We start from the raw sequence: 24,178 nt of genomic DNA on the forward strand, positions 1-24,178 counted from the left end.
ACTTCTCTAGTTTAGTATTTTTCTGAAGCTCATGACTATCAAAATCCACAAAGTAGCTGTCCCTTCATATCCTTTTGTGTTTTTACCCCTGAATGCTTTGAACATCAGGCTACCAATGGTGCTAATTAAGAAATGAAACTGTTGGGCAGCTAGGTGGCACAGTGGATAAAGCACTGGCCATGGATTCAGGAGGACTTGAGTTCAAATCTGGCCTCAGACACTTGACACTTACTACCTGTGTGACCCTGGGCAAGTCACTTAACCCTCATTGTCCTCAAAAAAAAAAAAAAGAAATGAGACAGTTTTGCTATAATGTTCAGTAAAGTCACTAAGAAGGCAAAACTGTGGTTGCAGAGAGTATAAAAGGATGACTATGAAAATCATAAATGTTTTACTAACAGTGAAAGAGAACTAGTTTTACCAGACAACTATGGAAAATATATTTTGAACTGGCCTGTTTATTTACAGGCAGGAGACTATTCTATCAGGGAGGTTGTGAGAATAAATGGAGAAATGACTTAGCTTGTGACTTTCACCCAGAACTTCCTAGAGTTCCTAGGTTCCATAATCATCTCAAGGATAAGTCAAGGAAGGATGAAAGGTTACCACTCTACAAAAGAACCATAATCGTCAATCCAAGGAATACTTAGGTAAATAAAAAAGGAAGGACAGTGGCTCTGAGTAAGTTATGAGTAATGTTAATAATGAAATTTTGTGAGGGTACTGTGCCATTCTTCAGACTCTGGTAAATCTAATGCATCAGGCTTTAATTATTGGTGTCCTTTCTAAAGCAGTCTACTGTCACTAGAAAACTAGCAGTTCATAGATTTGTTTCCTAGTGTAGAGAAGTAAGTACTTAGTAAATAAGCACATACTAAGTACCCAAGTTGAGTAATATAAACATGAATTGACTAACAAATCTGAAAAAAAGAATTAAATATTTAAACTGAATGAGAATGGGGCAGTTAGGTAGCACAATGGATAGAGCAACGGCCCTGGAGTCTGGAGTACCTGAGTTCAAATCCGGCATCAGACACTTAACTCTTACTAGCTGTGTGACCCTGGGCAAGTCTCTTAACCCCAATTGCCTCACTAAAACAAACAAACAAACAAACAAAAACCCAATAAACTGAATGAGAACAACATAGGAAAACAACAGAGATCAAAAATGATGCTGGTAACCAAAGTATATGTCAAGAAAGATAAATTATTCATATTACCACTTTTCACCCATTGGTTTTGAATTAAAATATAAACTAAAAATGAAATGATGAAAAAGAGGAATATTTTGGAAATGTTGAAGTGTCAAGTCTCGGTATTTACATATAAAGGAGGAGGGAAAGAGACATATTATAAAGACCATGGCCAGAAAAAATCAAGACAATGACAAACCTTTTTCTCTACTGCTAAATGATTAGAGAAATAGTGAATAGACCTATGCCTCAGAATCCCTTAACCTGGGGACCTATCAGTCATGGCCTAGAGAACAAAAACAATTTAAATGAGGATGACAGAAGAGGGGGCTGCCTCTGCCTTTTTTTTTGGTTTTGTTTGTTTTTTGGGTTTCTTTTTGTAGGGCAATGAGAGTTAAGTGACTTGCCCAGGGTCACACAGCTATTAAGTGTCAAGTGTCTGAGGTCGTATTTGAACTCAGGTGCTTGTGAATCCAGGGCTGGTTCTTTATCCACTGTGCCACCTAGCTGCCCCCATCCTTTCCTTTTTCATTATAGAGACTTGCTACCACTTAACCAGGTGATAAGTAACAAAGGCTGAAACAGACAAGAGACCCTGTTGTGAACATCCCTTGGGAATGGAGATAATAAGGACACAAGGGTTCACCTCTAAGGTATAGAGGCTAGCAGGCTGCCAGTTTAGAGGTACAATGACAATGGTTTCCAAATGAGGATGCTGAAGGTAGGAAGCTCTCTTTGCCAAATATACCCTCCCCTCAATGGACCCATTCATAACTGTAGTATTGTGATGCATTATGGGCAAACGGTAGGTAAAAATTTCAAGGCATAGGATGAGTTTTGTGGAACCATTTATCCTGAGATACTGAATTATCTCATAATCAAAAATTAAAGTGTGCTAATGCTTTGTTTTCTATTACTTACTAAGGTCAGATATATACTATGGCTGCTTTGGCTAGAGTTCTTTCTCCCTCATGAGAAATGTGTCAAAATAATGGAATGTGATAGATGAGATTTAGCAGATACCCAGGGGCCCACTTGGAGACTGGTTTAAAATGATTGAATTGGATAAGGTAACTGACTACTGACTGATTACTGGCTTACTTCCCTGACTGGTACTTAAGGGTACTTTAGAAAGTAATTGTTCTCAGAAGCTAAAAAATGACACTAGTCAATCAGCTTGAAGAACCTCCCATTTCTGGGAGGGGAAGAGGAAGGAGGAAGCAGACTCTGGTGAAAGAGCTCAGGCTCTCTTTTTGGTTTGAGAGATTGGCATGGTGGCAGAGGACTTCAGAAGTGGGAGCTTAGGAAGGTTAGGATTGCCAGGTTATAGGAAATTTGTTCTCAATCTTTCTCTTTCTTTTACTATCTTTCAATAAACCCTTAAAAAAACCTAAACTAGTTTATTAGTGATTTTAGTCAGTTTCCCCCCAAAACTGGGGGGACAGATTAGAACCCACATTTAGAATTTTAAATTACATGGTTGGAAGGTCTTCTGGAGAGTCATTGTGCCAATTGTGATATTGGATATATTCAATACACATAAAATTTAGTCTGCTGTTTTTTTTTTTACATGATTTTTGAATCATCGTGTAATGTGGATTGACTCCTTAATGTTGAACTCCCATAGAAATCACATCAATAAATTGTTTCCAGTTTCTTCATTTGTAAAATGTAGGAGTCTGAATAAATGGCCTCTAAGTTAATTTCTATACAAGATAATATTTGAACCAGTTTGTAGCAACTCCTAAGAATGATTGTTAAATTCTGAGTGTTCATATTTATATCTCAGAAATTAGCATCAGGGTTTGATTTGTTTGTTGGTTGTCTAGATTTAATGAAATGATGGATATAAAGTTAGTATTGATATTACATTTAAAAATGTGTTGTTCACATATATTTTCTCTAGAATTCTGGTGTTATACATTTATCTGCATACCATTGTTTCCTAGGTCTAGGGCTATAATTTATTGGGGGCGGTTGTTTGTTTTTAGTAATATGAGTAGATTATTCATGTGATTTTAAGAGAAGTAGAGAGGTATAAAAACTCATGTTCATTCTCCAATCCAATCTCATTCCTGGGGGGTGGGGGGTGTTACTATATTACAGGTCCCATAAGCATACATTGTAACAAACACACATGCAAGCATAATTGTATTTCATTACAGTGAAGATTTATGGATGAATGATTTTAATATATTTATAATCAAATATTTTCTTCCCAAGTTCCCTGCATTATGTATGTATTCAAAAAAATCATAGGATTTGAGTTGGAAGGGAACTTAGAAGTAATCTGGTCTATTCCACAAATGAAAGGAATCTCTACTATAAGATCCAAAGAGATAATTAGGGAGCAAGAGGTAAATCTATGTTGTCCTGGGAATTATTATCTGAAATATTTAGGTAAACTTAATTTTTAAAAAGATTTTCCCTATACACTGTTATTGATAGATCACAAATCACTTTATTCATATGTTCACATTTCCTTGTACCTGGAAGAGACCCTAAAGCATCATTTATAACAAGGCTTTATTATTTTAATGGCAAACATATTCAACTGTGTATAGTCTATGTAGCAATGGTAAATTAAATTTTTCAATGGCTTCAAGGGTCTCTTTCTGTAATTAGTGGCTTCTGTTCTTTATTACACTGATCTGGATTGCAGTGCTATTCATCACAACAGTCTTAGTTAATTATCCTTGCTAATGATTTTTACTGTGAAAAGAATCTTCAGGATTCATCTGTAAGGAATGTTTTCTTTACCTTGAAATTATTTGGTGGCTTGATTCCTCAGTGAGTTGATAAACCTGTGGGAAGTAAGATTACCCCAGGAGATGGTAACTTAATTTCTATTGTATTTGCTCTATTTCAGGGAGAGTGGAAATAGGGGGATGAAATGCAGAAGCTACACTGACAATATTATAATGTGCTAGGTGTATGAATAAGTGGGGAAGGCATCAGTACAAACACAAGGAAGAAAATGAAACTCCTGCATGCCTGAGCTAGTTGGTTTTACTGACCTAGTGGTTGGTTCATCTCATAATACATATTAAATGTCTCTTACTCATTGGGACAAAATTGCTACCAAGCTTTCTGACATTTAGGACAAAAAATATAGAATGCAGAAAAGAAAATTAATTGATTTATTGATTTTATTTATTTATCTCTTCATTTGTTTATCCCATCCATCCATTCATTCAATCATTCATTAGGCACTTAAATATTGATTGATTGTGTGATTCAGTGATTTAGGACTCATAGCCATTATGAGTCATAACTAATGCCAGGTTTTGGACTTGCTCTCTGGTCCTAGGTTGGCCTAACCTGGAAATAATTGAACTCTTGCCTTACTCCTTAGAACCTCCATGACTCTGAGCAAATCTAATCAGTGCCATGAAACTCATTTTGCTAATTTATAAATCAGACTAGATGACCTCTAAGGCTCCTTCCAGCTCTACGTCCTCTGATCATATAAAATTACTATGTTTTCCCCCTAACCTTAGCATCATAAGGAATTTCACCAAAGGATTAAATTGCAAAGACAGTATTGGGGAACAAAAGATACTCAGCATCATCATCTTCTCAGAGGATATAAGGAACTGTCTAGAGTTTCATGTGGCCATTAAAAAAGGTTTTATAGAAACTATAATAAATGACCACAATTTTTAAATAACCCTTCTTCCCACACTCTCTTAAGCAAATGTTAATATTAAAAACAAGGACAGAAATGGTTCCCAGTTAATCCAATATTTAAAAGCAATTATTTGAAGATCCAAATAAGTAAATATCCAAAAAAAATTAGAAAAAAGATGCCATTGAGAATTTTGGATTTGTCAAAATGATTTTGATTAATTTCTAAAGTTATTAATAAATTAATAAGTTAATTATTTAAAACAATAATGATTTCTGAAAGAATTTATTTAGTAAAAAGGAGGGATCTGATGATGAACTATCTATAGTGACAAAAAAATCAAGCATGGGGAAGAATATAATACCCTCCAACCTTGCATTCTTTGTAATACACTGGTTTGCTGCATTATTATTTTCTTTCATTTCTATGTATTCAAAATAATTATATTACTAGAGCAAAAAAAAATGGATAGCAACCCCAAAAAAGTTTGAATCATAATGGCAAAATTGGGGTGGGGAGAGTTCTGAACACAAATGTATAATTACCAGCATTTTAGGATTGGTTGAAATCAAACATATTCTAATCAGGCACAAGATGAAAGAACTTGATTAGATGAAATGACAACACTTTGTTATAGGCATTCTTCAAAAAGAAAGAATCTTTTGAGACAGTTATACTTAAAAGTGAAATTGGCTGTGAGACAATATGGATAAGAATGACAACCAGAGCAATACTAAAGTAGAACAGTTCCAGCCTTACCTGGTTATAAAATAGAAATCTGGGAATGTAGTATTTATTTTCTTTATTTCTTTTTTACCTTTTTTTCTGTCCAAAAATACTTCTCGGACATTGTCAGTGTGGAAACAGAGATTTTGATCTATGTGATTATTCATGTCTTATCTACTTATGTAATAGTGGCAGGGATTCAAAGTACTGTAAAATATTTTACTGTCTAGCAGATTCCCCTAAGGAAAGAGACTCCTTTTTAGTTGAGGAGCCATTGAATCTTTGGTGGGATTCTCAAGGAATCACAAAGTGATTCAAGTTACTAAACTTTTGTCTCAAAATGTGTTGGAAAAGGGGGGCAACTAGATGGTACAGTGGACAAAGCACCATCCCTGGATTCAGGAAGACCTGAGTTCAAATCTGGCCTCAGACACTTGACACTAACTGGCTGTGTGACCCTGGGCAAGTCACTTACCCCTCATGGCCCTGAAAAAAAAAGTGTTGGAAGAGTAAGAAAAAATGGGATAAATAATAAATGATACTGCAATTAAGAAAATTAAGTTGACATATGACATATTACCCAGTAAATTGGGCAACTACAGACCGAAATGTGTGCTTCCAATTTCTTGTCTTCTAAAAAAATATTTGAATTGGAAATCAAAGTTTTTTATCCTTTAGGAAAGTCCATTCAGAAACAAAGGACTGTGGACTGAATGGCATTATACAATAAATAATTTAGAAAAGAAGGCAGTCATACAGTCAAGGATAAATAGTATACAAGATAGGCAGAACAGATTGTCAACTCTCTTAAAGCCAATACACTAACAGAAATGTATTAAGATTTTGTTCTAAGATCTCCATTAAACTGAGTAATTATTATAACACATATAATAGATGGATAGATAGATAGTTTCTTAATTAATTTAGAATTAAAAGAAATAAAAATAAAATAAAAATAAATAAAATAAAAATAAATATAAATATAAATTTTAAAAATAAAAAAAAAATTAGAATTAATTTTTTCCCAAATTACATATAAAACAATTTTAATGTCAATTTTTAAAACTTTGTATTCCAAATTCTATTCCACTTTCCCTCCCCACCCCCTTTTATGAGTGCAAGAAATTCAATATGTTATACATGTGTAGTCATGCAAAACATTTCCACATTAGTAAGGTTGTGGAAGAAAAAAGACAAAACAACTTTTAAAAAAGGAACTAAAAACAACTTATGCTTCAATCTGTAATCAGACCCTCTCTGTTCTTTCTCTGGAGATGGCTTATATTTTCCATAAAACTTTCTGAGTTGTCTTGGATGATTGCATTGCTGAAAATAGCTAAATCATTCACAGCTGATCATCTTACAATTTAGCTATTACTGTGTATACAGTGCATTTCACTTTGCATCAGCTCATGTAAATCTTTCCAGGTTTCTCTGATACCATCCTGCTCATCATTTCCTATAGCACAATAGTGTTCCATAATAATATCATCCTACAAATTATTCAGCCATTCCCCAATTGATGGGCATCTCTTCAATTTGAAATTCAACTTTTTGTTTTTTATCTCTTTTTTGGATACCGACCTAGCAGTGGCATTACTGGGTCAAAGAGTATGCATAATTTTATAGCCCTTTGGCCATAGTTTCAAATTGCACTACAGAATGTATGAATGAGTTTACAACTTTACCAAGAGTGTATTAATGTCTCATTTTCCCCATAACTTCCACAACATTGTTAGTTTCTTCCACTGTCTTATTATCCAATCTGGTAGGTATGAGGCACTACCCCAGAATTGTTTTGACCAACATTTCTCCAATCAATAGTGAGCTAAAGTATTTTTTTTAATATTGCTATAGGTAGCTTTGACTTTTTCATCTGAAAACTTCTTATCTTTTGACCACCTATAAATTGGGAAATGGTTCTTACTTTAACAAGTTTGAACCAGTTCTCTATGTGTTTGAGAAATGAGAGAATTTGCTTTAATTTTTTTTCACAGTTACTATTGCTAACTGAATTTCCCTCCATCTTATTCTCTGTCCATGACAATTACTCTATTTTTTATCTTTCGTCCTTTCCCTACACAAAAGTATTTTGATTCTCACTTCCCCCTCTTCCAATCTTCCTTCTCTTCTATTCCCCTTCACCATCCCGTTCACCTTCTACTTTCCTGCAGGATAAAATATATTACTATACCCATTTGAGGGTGTATGTTTTTCCTTCTCTGAGCCAATTCTGATGAGAGTAAGGTTCACTCAATCCCCATCACCTCCCCCTTCTTCTCCTCCACTCCATAAGCTTTTTCTTGCTTCATTTCTGTGAGATACTTTACCCAATTCCACCTCTCCCTTTCACTTTCTCTCAGTACATTCCTCTCACCCTTTAATTTATTTTTTTTTAAGATAACATTTCTTCATGTTCAACTCACACCAGTGCCTTCTGTCTAAATATAATCTATCCACAGGCCCTAATTATGAGAAAGTCCTTATAAGGTAGAAGTATCATCATCTCATGTAGAAATGGAAACAGTTTGACCTTTTGATATCCTTTATGTTGTTTACCTTTTTTATGCTTCTCTAGGGTCTTGTATTTGAAAGTCAAATTTTCTATTCATCTCAGGTCTTTCCATTAGGAATGTCTGAAATTGCTCTCATTGAATTCCCATTTTTTTTCCCATGAAGGGTTATACTAAGTTTTGCTAGGTAGGTGATTCTTGGTTATAATCCCAGTTACTTTGCCCACTGGAATATCATATTTCAAACCCTCTGATCCTTTATGTAGAAGCTGCTAAATCTTGCGTTATTCTGACTGGGGCTCTACCATACTAGAATTGTTTCTTTCTGACTGCTTGCAATATTTTCTCTTTGACCTGAGAGCTCTGGAATTTGAATATAATATTCCTGGAAGTTTTCCTTTTGGGATCTCCTTCAAGAGGTGATCAATGGATTCTTTCAAATTCTATTATACCTATTTATTTTAGAATATCAGGGAAATTTTCCCTGACATTTTCTTGGAAGATGATGTCTAGACTCTTTTTGATCATGGCTTTTAGGTAGTTCAATAATTTTCAAATTATCAAATTATTTCTCCTGGATTTATTTTCTATTCGTTTTACCAATGAGATATTTCACATTCCCTTCTATTTTTTCTTTCTTTTGGTTTTGCTCTTTTATTTATTTATTTATTTCTCACAGACACTAGTTTCCATTTGCTCAATCCTAATTTTTAAGGAATTATTTTGTTCATCCTATCCCATTTGGCCAGTTTGACTTTTCAATGCATTCTTTTTCTCATTGGCTCTTTTTACCAGGTTCTTTTTTAGGTGTTAATTTCTTCAGTATTGTGTGTGTGTGTGTGTGTGTGTGTGCATGCGTGCATGTGCGTGTGTGTATGTATGTGTGGAGTTGTGTGTCTCTGCTTTACCAGGCTGTTGGCTTTATTTTTTCATGATTTTCTTGCATCACTCTTATTTCTCTTTCCATTTTTTCCTCTACTTCTCTTATTTTATTTTCAAAGTACTTTTTGAGCACTTCTATGGCCTGAGACCAATTCAAATTTTTCTTGGAAGCTTTGGATATAGGAGCTTTGTCTTTGTTATTTTCTTCTGTGGGTGTATTTTGATCTTTCTTCACAGCATAGAAACATTTAACATGAGCATTTTTTTTTCTGGTTGCTCATTTCTCCAGTCTATTTCTAGACTTTTAACTCTTTGTTAAAGTGGGGCACTGCTTCCAGGGTGGAGGGTGGACTGTTTCAAGCTTCAGGATGTTTGAACAACTCTTTTCAGAGATACTTCAAGGAATTTCTAAGTCCTCAATTATTCCAAAGTGGTATGATTTAAGGAGAGGTATGTTCACTACTCTCCTGCCCTGTGCTCTGATATGCAAACAATCACAGGCTTGCTTTTCTGACTTTTAACTATGAACAGAATCCTGCTTCATTGTATCAAGTTCTTGTCTGATTGTGCTCCTCCCCATCCTGGGACCTCTACTCAAGACTGTGACCTGGATAAGTGTATGGGCAAAATAACAGAATCCTGCCTCAGTACTGGCAGAGATCCCTGTAATCTCCTTCTGGCCAATAGTTTGAACCCCTTACTCTCTGTGGGCTGAGTTACAGAAGCAGTTGCTTCTGCCACTGATTCAGAGACTCCCTAGGCCTCCTTCTGGTTTGTTATAGATGGGGCTGTGCTGGGTTTGGATCTATGCTATGCTCAGTTGCACCCCACTCTGTCCCTGGTATAGCAGACCTAACCTGCCAACCCTTCTAAATTGTCTTTACTTAATTATTTATTAATTCATTCATCTATTTATTTATTTATCTATTTACTTACTTATGCATTTATTCATTTATTATTATTCACTCATTTTTATTCATTTATTTATTTTTCATTCATTCATGCATCTATTTATTCATTCATTCATTTATTTGCTTATCTATCATCCATTAATTTAATCACCTAGCTATTCATTCATTCATTTATCTATTCCTTTATCTATTTATTCGTGAATTCATTCATTCATTTATTTATCTATGCTCTATCTATTTATGCATGTATTTATTTATTCCCTCACTTACTCACTCATTCATTTATTTGTTTATAGTTTTTTACTAATTAATTAAATAATTGGTTTACCCATTTACCAATTTGCCCAATTATTTATTTATTTATTTGTCGGCTTATATGTTTATTTATTCATGCATTTGTTTATTTGTTCATTCATTTATGTATCTATCCATTTATTTATTCATTCATTTCTTCCTTCCTTCTTTCATTCATACTTTTATTCATTTATATTTATTCATTCACTTATTAATTTATATATTTACTCCTTCCTTCCCTCCTTGATTTATTTACTTACTCACTTATTTATGTATTTATTTATTTCTTGATTCATCTTCCTTTCTTTGTTTATTAGGGTCACACAGATAGTGTCAAGTGTCTGAGGGCAGATTTGAACTCAAGTCCTCCTGAATCCAGGGCAGGTACTTCATCCACTGCACCACCTAGCTGCCCCCTCTGAATTGTGTTTGGCTGGAAAAAGATTTCACCCTGTCCTTTTTTGGGTTCTGTTACTCAAGGATTTGTCTTATGGCATTATTTGAATGTATGTGGAGGGGTCTTGGGTAGAGCTCAGGCAAGTGATTGCCTTTACTCTGCCATATTGGCTTTGCCTCCATCAATTAATAGATTTATTTTACTAACAAAGTCATTATGTATATTATGCATGTATATTATATAAAATGATAAATTGTTTAGAGAGGCTAGTATTTATCCTATAAAGTCCATTTCCAATGTTTTATTTATATGGTTAATAATACCTTGCATAGGGCCTTACAGTTTTCAAAGTATTCTTGGAGAAGCACAATGAAGTGTGTAGTACAAGTATTTTTATCCATTTTTACACATGACAAGACTAAATGATTTACCCATGATCAGAGCTAGACAAGAGACTTATTTTTCTTTGTGTTTTGATGCTAATGTAATCCCTTTTCCAAATTTTATTTCCCTTATTTACTATATTTTAGCTGTCTTGGTTTCCACCAAATCAGTCATACTTAATACCTAGAAGTTAGAAAGGCAAGACAAGCCATATATGTGTTTCTTAATGGTGATTTTTGAAGTTCTAGTAAAGTTGGGACACTGCAAGTTTGCACTTGAAAGCTAGAGTTAATGGGATAAATGTAATATCTGACCTTAGAGAAGAGCTAGAAATGCAATTACACCCTATATGGAATGAGCTACAAGGGTCAAGTGGGTGCCTCCCTTTAAAGGTCATAAAGGCAATTTCTTATATGATACATGATTTAATGGAAAACAAATTGAGAATCCTAAACCTAGGTATTTCTGTGTGGCAAACATGTTTGATCCTGAAGATTCCACTGAAAATCTTTTGAATGATATATGCTAAAGAATCACTTAAATTCTGAAACATCAAACTTGTTTACTTTCAAACCTGAAAGGAAAAAAAAATACTCAATGATGATGTAGTAATATTTTTACTCCCATTGCTTAAAGAAATGATATTTTATTTTCCCTGTAGATGACATAATGCCTTGATTTCTTTTATTTTTGAACAAAATATGTTTAATATATACATATTCCCTGACCTGTGTTTCTGAAACAATAATTTTCATATATGGATAAAAGTTACCTTCAGCAAGTAAGGGAGCAGAATTTTTGTTTACTTATTTTTCCTCATGTTTTTCCTATTTTTGTTTGCTGATTTGGTTTGTTTATCAATCTAAGCTAATTTTACCAAAATTAAATTATGGAATACAAATAGAAATGTGTTTGGGTTTTTTTTTTCAGTTTGCTAAGTGTACATATTTATGTGTGTATACATACATATTTGACTTCAGACATTTTTATGTAGCTCTATTATAATTTATTTCTGTGAATTAACTTTCATAAAAGTATCATTAAAATAATGACATTGAAAAAAAAGTGGTATATCACAATGGAAAGAAATATACCCTTGGTTTTGAGTCTTTGGATAAAACTATAAATTTCATCTCTGGATGGTCTTGCTTTGTTTAAATGGACAAAAATTCTCTCTCTGAGTCTTGTGGAATTACAGAATAATAAAAAATTAAATGAAGACAGAAGGAAAGATGGAAGAAAGGAAGGAAGGAAGAATTTAAGAGCCTAGTATTTTCCTAGCAGATTTCTACATTTTAAAGTGCTAAGTAAGCTCTTTTCAAATATTATCTCATTTGTTCTGGAAGTAGAACTGACAAAGTAATTTAGTCCAAACTTCTTATTTTATTAATGTGGGAAATGAGGTCCAGGAGGATTGAGATGCTTATAGTCAGACAATTAGTAAGGGAAAACAAGAACAACAACATATTTCCAGCCTAGGTCCTAAGAGGCAATGTGGAAAGTGTGTTGGATTTTAAATCAGGGGATTTGGGTTCAAATCCTTCCTCTGCCACTTATGAGCTTCATGACATTGAGCAAAGTACTTAACCTCCACAGGCCTGAATTTGTCATCTGTAAAGTGAAGAGTCTGGACTAGGTGACTTAAAGTGTCTCCCAAATCTAGATCTATAAGCATATTCTGATATTTTTTCCATTGTATTTGTGTTTCTGAAACTATAATTTCCACATATAGATAAAAAAACCACAGATTTGGAAAATAAGGAAATTACATTTTGAGATTGAGGGGGAAGGGAAGTAAATAAGAATAAATATAGTACTTACTCTGTGTCAGGCACTCTGTTAATCACTTTACAAATATCTCATTATCTCACAATAATTTTGTAAACTGGTACCATTATTAGCTCAATTCTACAATGCAGGTAATTATACTAAACAGTTTAAATTACACAGTATCATATACCTACTAGAGGTCTGAGATTTAGGAAAGTACTATGTAAACTTTCAAGTCCTTTATAAGTATGAAGTACTCTTTTTTATATTTCTATTTCCTTACTCACAACCACAAGGTTGATTTGGCAATGGGGATCTTTTCCCCAAATTAAGATTTTTAAATTTCCGTCTGATAGAAAAACTTCCATTAATTTCTGTTGTTGTTTTCTTTGTTGACAAATTGAGGATATGCACTGAGTCTTTCCAAGTTATGTCTATGTGATAAGAAGATCATTTAAAAAAGAGATACCAGAAATCAATTTAAAGAAAACCAAAAACCAAAAACCAAAAAAACCCAACTTCCAGTTAGGCCATTGACTGTTTGAAAGTAAACAAATTGGGGGCAGCTAGGTGGTGCAGTGGATAAAGCACCGGCCCTGGAGTCAGGAGGACCTGAGTTCAAATCTTACCCCAGACACTTGACACTTACTAGCTGTGTGACCCTGGGCAAGTCACCTAACCCTCATTGCCCCACAAAAAAAAAAAAAAAGGAAAGAAAGAAAGTAAACAAACTGTCAGTTGATTATAGAGATGGAGATGGATATAGATGTACAGATGTATACACACATACATATATATATATATACACATACACACACATTCACACAGAGACACAGATATATATGTATATACTTGACAACTCTGTTTGTATTATTATTCACTTTATTCTGTATCCATACCTTTCATCCTCATGGCTCAGAAAGTTAAGAAGCCCTACATACCTAGGATAGAGGGTAAAGTGAGAGCAGTGTGGGAGAGGGAAGAGTGTGCCAAGAGAGAGCATGAGACCCCCTCACCAGGGCTTTTTAACCTGTCTCAGGTAGAGGTGGGTCACTCCACCTTGATCCAAGATAATTGGCTGGTACCATTCAAGTCCATTGATTGACATGACTTGAAGGTGGTCTTAAGTTAGTTAAATTCCTTTAGTTAAGTAGGAAGGTCGATCTACATTTCCTTTGAAATTCTCATGGCCCTGCAAAACCAGATAGAGTTCCTGTGTGTGTGTGTGTGGGGGGGCTCTGAGTCCCTAAAACCCCTTTATTTTCTCACACATAGTTGTCTTAAGGATCAAATGACATAATTAGTGCCAGACACATGGTAAGTACTATATAAAAGTAAATGTAATTACAATATAATGATTAATGCAATCAGTATAGAATGTCAAAGTGATAAAATGAATTATTTTATATGTAAGATAATTTGGAAATATGCCTAATTGAATTGATAATGCATATTGTTTCATCTTTTAAATACATGTCATTGGCCCAGCGGCCGGACACCCCTAATAGCAGCTGTGGCAGCGGGTGCGGCTGCAGCCGGGGTATTGGAGGCAGCGGCGAGGGCTGCTTTGGGACGGTGACTGAAAGCGCGAACCAGCGATCCTTCTCTCCCTCCCCCTAACCCCCATGCTGTATGCCCCCTAACGCTGCCCCGACCCCAATCCCCGCTGGGATGATGGTGAAGTATTTCCTGGGGTAAAGCGTGCTCTGGAGCTCCTGGGACCAAGTGTTTGCTGCCTTTTGGCAGCGTTACCCCAACCCCTACAGCAAGCATATGCTGACAGAGAACATCATGCACCAGGAGGTAACTCCTGACCAGAAGCTGCTGTCCAGCCTGCCGCTCACAAAGAACAACAGGATGCCCCGCTGGGCGGAGCGCTTCTTTCCTGCTAATGTAGCCTATTCATTCAGTGTATATCCTCGAAGACTCTATCGTGAACGCACAAAACCAGAGCATGACCATTTTCACCTGGAACATCAACCATTCCCGGCTGATGGTGGGGGAGGAAAGGTGTGTTTACTTTATGAACCCTGAAAACAGTGGCTGGACTGAAATCAGACGGGAGGCCCGGGTCTCCTCCAGTTTGTTTGGGGTCTCCAGAGCTGTTCAGGAGTTTGGCCTAGCCAGATTCAAAAGTAATGTGACCAAGACCATCAAAGGCTTTGAATACATCTTGGCCAAACTGCAAGGTGAAGCTCCTTCTAAGACACTGGTTGAAACAGCTAAGGAATCAACTGAGAAGGCAAAGGAAACTGCTCTGGCAGCAACTAAGAAGGCCAAGGACCTGGCCAGCAAGGCAGCCACCAAGAAGCAGCAGCAGCAGCAGCAGCAACAACAACACTATGTTTAAAAGCGTAACCCTACTGCTTCCCCTGCAATAAAAAAGGCCCTACTGCCCTCCCAGAGCGCCCCAAGTTTGAGAGCTTCCTAGCATTGGGCCCGGAGCCCCAGCCCCTGAGCAGACCATCAGCACAACACAAACCCGCAGACAATACAGCTTTTGTCCCATTACCCACCCTGTGTCCGAGTTGTAATTTATCCTTAAAAATCAATTTTCAGTCCTGTCAAAAATAAATAAATAAATAAATAAATTAATTAATTAATTAATTGATTGATTAATTAAATACATTTCATTGCTTATATTATTTTTGTGTTTCTAAGTTTTTTCTTGTATTATGAAACTTGGGAAACCTTTATCAGAAATGCTGAGAAAAATAATTTCTCTTTTAATCAACAGGCTGTAAGATGATGAATTAGACTGTTAGAATATAGTAAAATGTTTGAAAATTATTACATATTTAATGGGATATTTGTGCTTTAAAGTGGATAATAAACATAACTTTATATATGGAGAAAAAATTAACACAGACCTTTTTAAGTTACTTATCTATAAGGTTCATTGGGCCTTTCTACTTGGCAAAGTCATAATATCTCATCAGCCTTGCTGATGGTGTTTTATAAAAATTCTAAGGTGATGAAGTTTGAGAAAGTAGGACCACTCAGCCAAAATGAAGGTTATAGTAAAAGGACTGATTTTCATGTGAGATTATTTGACCATCACTTTTGAAAATTGTGAAATTGTATTTGTTAATAGATAGTACATGATGAAGTTACATCTTTGAGCCGACTTAATAGCAAGAGAAATTCAAAGTTTTTTTTTTTTGTTTTGTTTTGTTTTGTTTTGTTTTTTCCCTTAGGAGTTAATAGGCAGTACAGATAGGAGACTTATTGGAATCAACATTTTCTGTGGGTTTGATTCAACTATTATGTATTAATTGTATGTGTGAAACTCCAGAATGGGAGTAATTCTTAATTTGTAAATGAAGAATAAATAAGATGTGCTTACTGATAACTGATATTGCGACATGAGACAAATAACAGAAACCTAGCCCTAAGTTGTTAGTAGTGAAATTTTGCTATTTGAGGTAATATCTCCTGGGACTACTCTGTCATTATAAATTTTGATTTCAGGTATGGTTGTCTGGATTGTCATAAAGTCAGTAATCCAGCATTCATGAGAAATGTCATGTGCTGCACAAAAGGGGTGTGGTCTGAGTAGCATTACAAGTGAAATGTCTCTGACAGGGAAAATTAAGGGGGCAACTAGGCAAATGTAGGATCATGACTTAGTTTCCCATTATGCTACTTCCTTTCTGTACAGAAGATTTTCCTATCTGGTTAATTCTGAGCCTGGCTACAATACCCACAGATTAACATCCAACTTTGTGATAAGATTGGTTAACTGTGATTTTTTTTTTTTCAGGGCAATGAGGGTTAGGCAACTTGCCCAGGTTCACAGAGGTTAACTGTGACTTTTACCTGGAAATCAAACAGAGCTTATGTAGTTTCTCCAAACCTCCTGTTATGGCTTATGTCAGGTCAGTAGTCTATGTCCTTGAGGGGTCAGTCTTAATAAGGTCATAACCCTGTCCCCCCTTTTCCCATTCATTACAAATTTCTATAACCAGGGCAGGTGAATAGTGGAAGTTTGTCATTGCAACACGAAATCTGTAAATTAATAGATTAATATTAAAACATCTGAGTTCATATAATAGAATACAAGTACAAAAGATCTTACTATGTTTAATCTATATTTACGTTAACTCCATATCTTATGCTACTAGATAAACACATTTTTAAACTTGCCATGTCCTTGTTAATAGTTAGTACCTGGGGCAGCTAGGTGGCGCAGTGGATAGAGCACTGGCCCTGGATTCAGGAGGACCTGACTTCAAATCCAGCCTCAGACACTTGACACTTACTAGCTGTTTTACCCTGGGCAAGTCACTTAACCCCAATTGCCTCACCAAAAAAAAAAAATAGTTAGTACCTTATTCCTTCATGATGATATGAGAATTGTATATACACATGTGTCTATACCTAAATATATACTATGTATCATAAAAAGGGGGGGGGGAATAAAACAAAGCTGTCAAAATTTTGTTTTTAATTTAATCGAGTAGTAAACATTGTGAAAGAAATAAGTTTAGCCTGGCTGTGAATATTATTGTCCATATCAGATACAGGGATTGGGTAAAGATAGAAAAAGCAAATAATTTAAATTCCCTAAAGTTTCATGTGAATTATATGTTCCTAATTTGTTGTCCTTATACTTCTGCTATTAATAGGGTAACATACATGAGGTTTGAATTATTTCTCACCACATGCCTGGGGTTGCCCAGTGGGTAAGTGTCTTGTGATTAGGGCCAGATTTGGGTTCAGGTCCTCCTGGATCCAGGGTAGGTGCTTTGTCCGCTGTGTCACCTAGCTGCCCCATGATGACATCTTTAGGGTAAAATTGAGGTGGTAAGAGGATGTCACTGGAGGAGGGGAAAGGTAAGAGACAGAATGGGGTGAAATCCCACATAAAAGAAACAGGAAAGGGCTTATGGAGTAGGGGGAAGATATGGGGGAGGAGGGGCAGTGAATGAGCCTTATACTCATCAGAATTGGCTCAAAGACCTTAATCTCATCAGAATTGGCTGAAGAAGGGAATAACAAACATACTCAATTGGGTGGAGTAATCTATCTAACTCTGCAGGAAAGTAGGAGGGAAAGGGGATAAGGAGGGAGGGGTGAAAAAAAGGAGGGAAGATCGAGGGAGGGGGCAGTCAGAAGCAAATTCATTTTGAGTAGGGATAGGGTGAAAGAAGATAGATAAAAGAGTAAATATCATGGGGAAGGGGATAGGATGGAGGGAAACAGTTAACAATAATAACTGTGAAAAAGAGAAAAGGAAAAAAATGTACAAAAATATTTATAGCAACTATTTGTGGTGGCTAACAATTGGAAATTGAAGGAATGCCCATCAATTGGCAAATGACTAAACAAGCTGTGGTATTTGATTGTAATAGAATATTGTTGTGCTATAAAAAATGACAAGCTGAATGATTTCAGAAAAACCTGGAAGGACTCATGTGAAGTGATATATTGTGAAGTGAGGAGAACCAGGAGGACATTGTGCACAGTGACATCATTATTGTTCAAGAGCAATTGTCAATGACTTAACTACTCTCAGTAATACAACAATCCAAGACAATCCCAAAGAACTAATGATGAAGCATACTATCCAACTCCAGGGAAAGCACTGATATTGATTTAACATAGACTGAAGCATGCTATTTTGCACTTTTTTTATTGTCTTTTTATATAAAATTATTAATATAGTAATGTTTTACATAATTGCACATGTATAACCTATATCTGACTCCTTACTACCTCAGGGAGGGGGCAGGGTAGGGCGGGAGGGAATGAGAAAGGGATAGAATCTGGAACTCAGAACTTTAAATAAATGAATTACTTCTCACCACACAAAGTAGTTACTGAAAGAGCAAATTTGGGAGGTTGTATTAAATTGTAATAAATCTAACTGCTTGCAGATTTTAACAGAGTTACCAAGGAATATTTGAAAATTACTTGAAACCAGAGAAGCAGATCTTCTAAAAGAAGTTCCTTCAGAGACATCCTGAGGAAAATATTTATTCTGGAACTCCTAAGGGAAGATGTTTCCAGGGACCAGAACATTGCATGGAACATGTTGGACTCAATATGAAATATGCTGAATAAAGGAACATTGGCAGTGTCTTGCCACGTTAATAGGATATGATGTTACTTAATTTTTATGATCATCATTGTATTACTTTGCTTTTAAAAATTTTGTTTAATGGTGTTTATGTTTACTGTGTTTTCTCTGTGACCTTGGTGACATATAAATCTCTTCTCTCAGATTAGTTCATGCTGACCCCTCTTGGGTGGTTTAATTTGTGAACTAATATAGTTTATCTTTACAGCCTATTTAAAAAGGCTTGTCATTTTAAGGGACAGATGAGATTTTTTTACTCTAAGTAAATTTGTTGAAATTTTATAACATTGAAAGAAACATGGGATTATGATTTTTGTAACACTCGTGGCTACATTATACTTGTTTTCTGTTTTAAATTTGTCTTCTAGTTTATAGCTTCTAATCTTATGTTGAATTGATTTGACACAAGCCATAGAGATTAAGATGATGCAGTTGAGGGTAGAGGAATTGTATAAATCAAATTGTACTGCTGCATCATAAGTACAATTAGCATCAAAGCAGAAGTTGTTCAAAGTCAGCCATCTTTACAGTCAGTCTGAGTAATCCTCATGTTTTACTCTTGCTCAGTGTTTGTGTACTGTGCTTAGCCTGCAAAAGAGGGTGAGGTCCTCTTAAGAGTAATTTCATATTTTGAAGACTATCCACATCACTTGAGAACTAATCTCATCTCCCAATAATGTTGCAATGAGGAGAAGCTGAGGCAATTGACCGGAACCACTTTTAGTTTTCCTCCATTCTTTTCTGGCAATGTCGTCTGGCCTAAGGGGCTCATCTCCTAACATATCTTTTATCATTTTATTACTTTTCATGGAGTTTTCTTGACAAATATACTGGAGGGGGGTTCTATTTTATTCTCCAGTGAATCACTTTTTGTCAGAACTCTCCATTATGACCAGTATTCTATTGTGTGTTAATTGGAATTTGTACTGAGGAATTAAAAACAGGATGTAGGTAGGGCAAATCAAGTAGGGCCAAATATGGAACAGGTAGAGATTTATCAAGTAGGTGAAGCAAGTTCCTGGCTGAATATTCCAGAATAAGAAGAAGATAATTTGCATCCAAAGTGAGACAGCATATAAGACTAGTTGATATAAAACAAGTAGAATGGCATTTGTAGTCGCAAGGGCTTGCAAGGCAGGGAGCCTGATCCAAAAGACTTCCAGTGAAAAATTATAACAGTTTTATCAGTAATTTGTGTAAAAATTCCTTACCAATTAATTATGTGGTGGTAAAAACAAACAAGCAAACAAAACCCTAAGAAATACCTATAGCTAGAAAAATTTAAAAGGAAACAAACACCAGAAGCCCTGGTCATCACCTTGATCCTAATACACAACCAGGATTGGCCTATTTAATTCAGGGTGATGCTGATTGATTGACAGAGAATTAGTAGAGGACCATGTTGGAAGGAAACATTTGGCCAAGACTACAGGAATGAAGAGAGGGAAACTTATGCAAAATAAAACTTGAAAGAAGGTTGTCAGAACCTTTAAACCTAAGACTGAATGTTTGTTTTGGGAGGGGGCATTTGTTTTCATGAATTGATTTTTCTTTTTTTTTTTCTTCTTTTTTTAGTGAGGCAATTGGGGTTAAGTGACTTGCCCAGGGTCACACAGCTAGTAAGTGGTAAGTGTCTGAGGCTGGATTTGAACTCAGGTCCTCCTGAATCCACGGCTGGTGCTCTATCCACTGCTCCACCTAGCTGCCCCTCATGAATTGATTTTTAAAAGTGTGATTACATGAAATAGGAAGTTATAGGTATAATGAATGTTTCCATTGTATTAGTTAACTTCTTTTTTAGGTAATAGAAATAACGTTACCACCTTTGAAAGCATGTGCAACAATAACCATATGTTCAAGGTCTTCACTGATTACAAAACTTTTCTTATACATTAAGAGAAAAGCAATAGTTCAGAGGTTTTCAATCCAAAGGAAGATTACATTTTACACCAGATCAAGTGCAAGGGAAGAAAAGTTCTAACATCTAGAATCATAGAATTCAAAGGCAGAAAGCACCTTACCAATTATTTACTCCTCATCCCCAACCACCATCAATTTCACACATGAGGAAATATATTCTTTTATTGGTAGCTATATATTGTTTCCATGAGATACCTGTTAAATTAGTGGACTCTTCTCAGTTAGGGAAAAGCAATCCCATAATAATGAACAGCAAGGCAATATTACCCAGTGAACTACGTAAACCCCCAAATTTGAGAAAAGTAAGTTTTTCAGGACGAGAAAAACTAATAAAAACCAGTTTGAACTGGTTCTCGCCATTTCTATAGTAAAAGTAGGTAAAAGTTCAACCCTTGTCATTTCTGTGCTTGCTATTAAGCAAGCTATTAACCTCTCTTCCTATGCCTAAAATCTCCACCCTATTTTCATTCATGGGTTGCATGAAGGTATATGTGGATGGGAGGGATTACATATCAAGGAGAAATTAGTTAAAACTCTTCTGGGAAGATTGTGCACCTGAGCCTAGAAACTTATAGTGACTGAGGGGAGGAACTTATTGAGTCAGAGCTTAGGATAGATGTAGGTTGCATACTTTTAGCACTCAAAATCACTGATTGTTTAGCTGTGGGTGCCCATTTATTTCTTTCTTGTTTTTTTAATCAAAAAAGTATTTAGTTACATGTGGTGATAGTCTTTAACTTTTGTTTTATAAAATTTCTAGTTTCAAATTTTTCTCCCTCCCTCGCCTCCCTTTTTCCTCCCCAAGATAGCCAGCAATCTGAAAACTTACTAGCTGACTTGATCAACCTCCCCTCTACCTCCATTCCTTCTCTGACTGTGTATCCTCAAAAGTCAGTGTTCCTTATCCAATTCCTTGGCATAATAACATCATCATTGAGATTACCATTGTCAAAACATTGACAGCATTTTGCTTACCCTGCCCTTAAAGATAGCAACCCTACAACCCCAGCATCTAGGTGGATCTTTTTTTTTGGGGGGGGGTAATGAGGGTTAAGTGACTTGCACAGGGTCACACAACTAGAAAGTGTCAAGTATCTGAGGCAGGATTTGAACTGAAGTCCTCCTGAATCCAGGGCTGGTGCTTTATCCACTGTGCCAATTAGCTGCCCCCTGGTGGATCATTTTTAAAGAACAGTATAAAATTCCACTCAAATCCCTGGTCAACATAACAATCACTGCCATTTCTTCAACAGCATGGTTATCTCCTACCCTCAGCTTATGCCCAGGCATCTGGTCGTCCTCCCCACAGATATTCCACAGTTTCCTGAATGTCATACTTCCAGGGAATATTCCTCTTTTCCTTTTCCTTCCTTTAAGTGTCTGTGCCACTGGTGTCTGGACTTTGTTAACATATACCACCAACCTCTGGTTGGGGTCCATAAACCATTAATAAAGCCACCTAGAATGATTTTAGAGTTGCTCCTTCTATCAAATTAAAAGAGAACCAGATAGGTAGGTAATTAACTGAGTCAGGGCCACTGGCAACCTCCAGCACCATCCACAACTTTAGCTGATGACGTGCTCATCAAAGCCGAGAATAAGGTTTCTGTCAGCTGCTCTTCCATGGAATGGAACAGGCAGCCAAACAACCACCCTTTCTCAGAAATGAGGGCTGAGTACTGAATTTTCATGCTTTGCTAGCAAGGAATAAGGAATTCCTTACATCTGACATCCATGCATCACTAAACAAGTCTGGCACTAAACTCTTAGCATCTACACCTTCCTGACTTCTCTAAAGAGAGAAAAGAAGACTGAATTGAATGCTATACTATAGTAGTAAATTAGTCATTTCCTTTGTGTCCCTTACATCAAGAGCTACTGAAAAGGGTTAGTTAACAGATTAGTGATTCTAATGCCTCTGTCTCAGTGGATGTTTCCTCCCCGGTCATGGTCAGGGGGAAATTTGTACTCCTGACTGTACAACAAGCTTGTTAGGAAGTTTTTCCCCCCCCTTCCTTAATTCCAGCCTCTATTTGTCTTTACCCAACATTGTTTCTAGTGCTTTCTTCTCAGCTGTTAAGCTGAGTGAATTAAATTCCTTTTTACCATAGGACTTTACGTACTGGATGGATTAAATATTTAACCCTCCAAGCTTTCTATTTGCAAGGAAAAAGAATCCCTTTAGTTTTTTCCATCTTATATTTTATTACATGAAGTCATGATATATATTTTTTTCCATCTTGGGACCTTTCTCTAAAAGCTTTCTATACTTACTATACTATTATTATCTATCCTAATACATGGTGTCCAGAACATGGAACACAGCACTCCATAAAGTGGTTAATGGAAACCAAGTACAGTAGCACCTTGTTATTACAGTATTCTACTACTACTAGACAAGATCTATTTATTACTAGAGTAGAATATGATGTGTCTTGGATTGCATCATAAAGTACATTATTTTTTTGGCTGCTCTATTATATTACTGATTTAATTTATATTTATATAACTGATTTTCTCAGTTCTTTTTTATAGCAAACACACATATATATATAGTCACACTATTTGTATAGTTTATACTTGTGAAACTGAATTTTTAAGCTGAAGTAAAAGAATATAAATGCCACCTACTCTCTTTGCCATTGTCACTATAACTTGTCTTTCATGAAGTCTGATATTCTAGCCTGCCTAGATATTTTCAGATTCAAATTTTGTCATTCTGTATACTGGCTACACTTCTGTCTTTGTGTCATCTACAACTGATAATCATTCAATATGTTTTTGTTCACACTTTGATAGAAAGTATAACAACCCAAAGCCAAGCACACACAGATCCATGAGCTATTTGATACCTTAAAAGTGACATTGATCCTCTCTCCAATTTCTCTGTGATTATGACTATCAAAGTGTTATTAATTTAAATGGGAAAGCTTACCATATTTGTCCACTCCATAATCAACTTCAGTGACATCAAATCACTTCAGGATCAAATACATACTTCTCTGTTTAATATTAATGGGTTTTCACATCTTGACTCCAAACATTTCTTTCAGGATACAATAGAGCCTAATACAATCGGTAGTCTATCCAAGATGACCTTCTCACCGATCCCTTAAAAGTGACATTTTATCTCTTCTCTTTATTCCTATGTCTGAAATTGTGGCTCCAAAGTATACTACATCGGGGGCAGCTAGGTGGCGCAATGGATAAGGCACTAGTCTTGGATTCAGGAGGACCTGAGTTCAAACCCAGCCTCAGATACTTACTAGCTTTGTGACCTGGGCAAGGTCACTTTAAACCCCATTGCCCTGCAAAAAAACAAAACAAAACAAAACAAAACAAAACAAAGTTTAACTACATCAAGGATTTCCTACAATCCTTAAAAAATTCAGCTCAAAGACTGCTATTATACTTGAGGCATTTGCTGTTCCTACCAAGTCAGATGGTATTGCCATTCTCCCTCATAATTTACTTGCAC

The 24,178-nt window shown here is 35.8% G+C and overlaps 1 pseudogene; it reads left to right on the forward strand.

The window, feature by feature from the left end:
• The first annotated feature begins 14,372 nt into the window (after window positions 1-14,372).
• On the forward strand, window positions 14,373-15,048 carry LOC122751214 (annotated as a pseudogene).
• The last annotated feature ends 9,130 nt before the right edge of the window (window positions 15,049-24,178 follow it).

This window comes from Dromiciops gliroides, chromosome 3 (assembly GCF_019393635.1).
Source record: "Dromiciops gliroides isolate mDroGli1 chromosome 3, mDroGli1.pri, whole genome shotgun sequence".
NCBI classification, from domain to species: domain Eukaryota; kingdom Metazoa; phylum Chordata; class Mammalia; order Microbiotheria; family Microbiotheriidae; genus Dromiciops; species Dromiciops gliroides.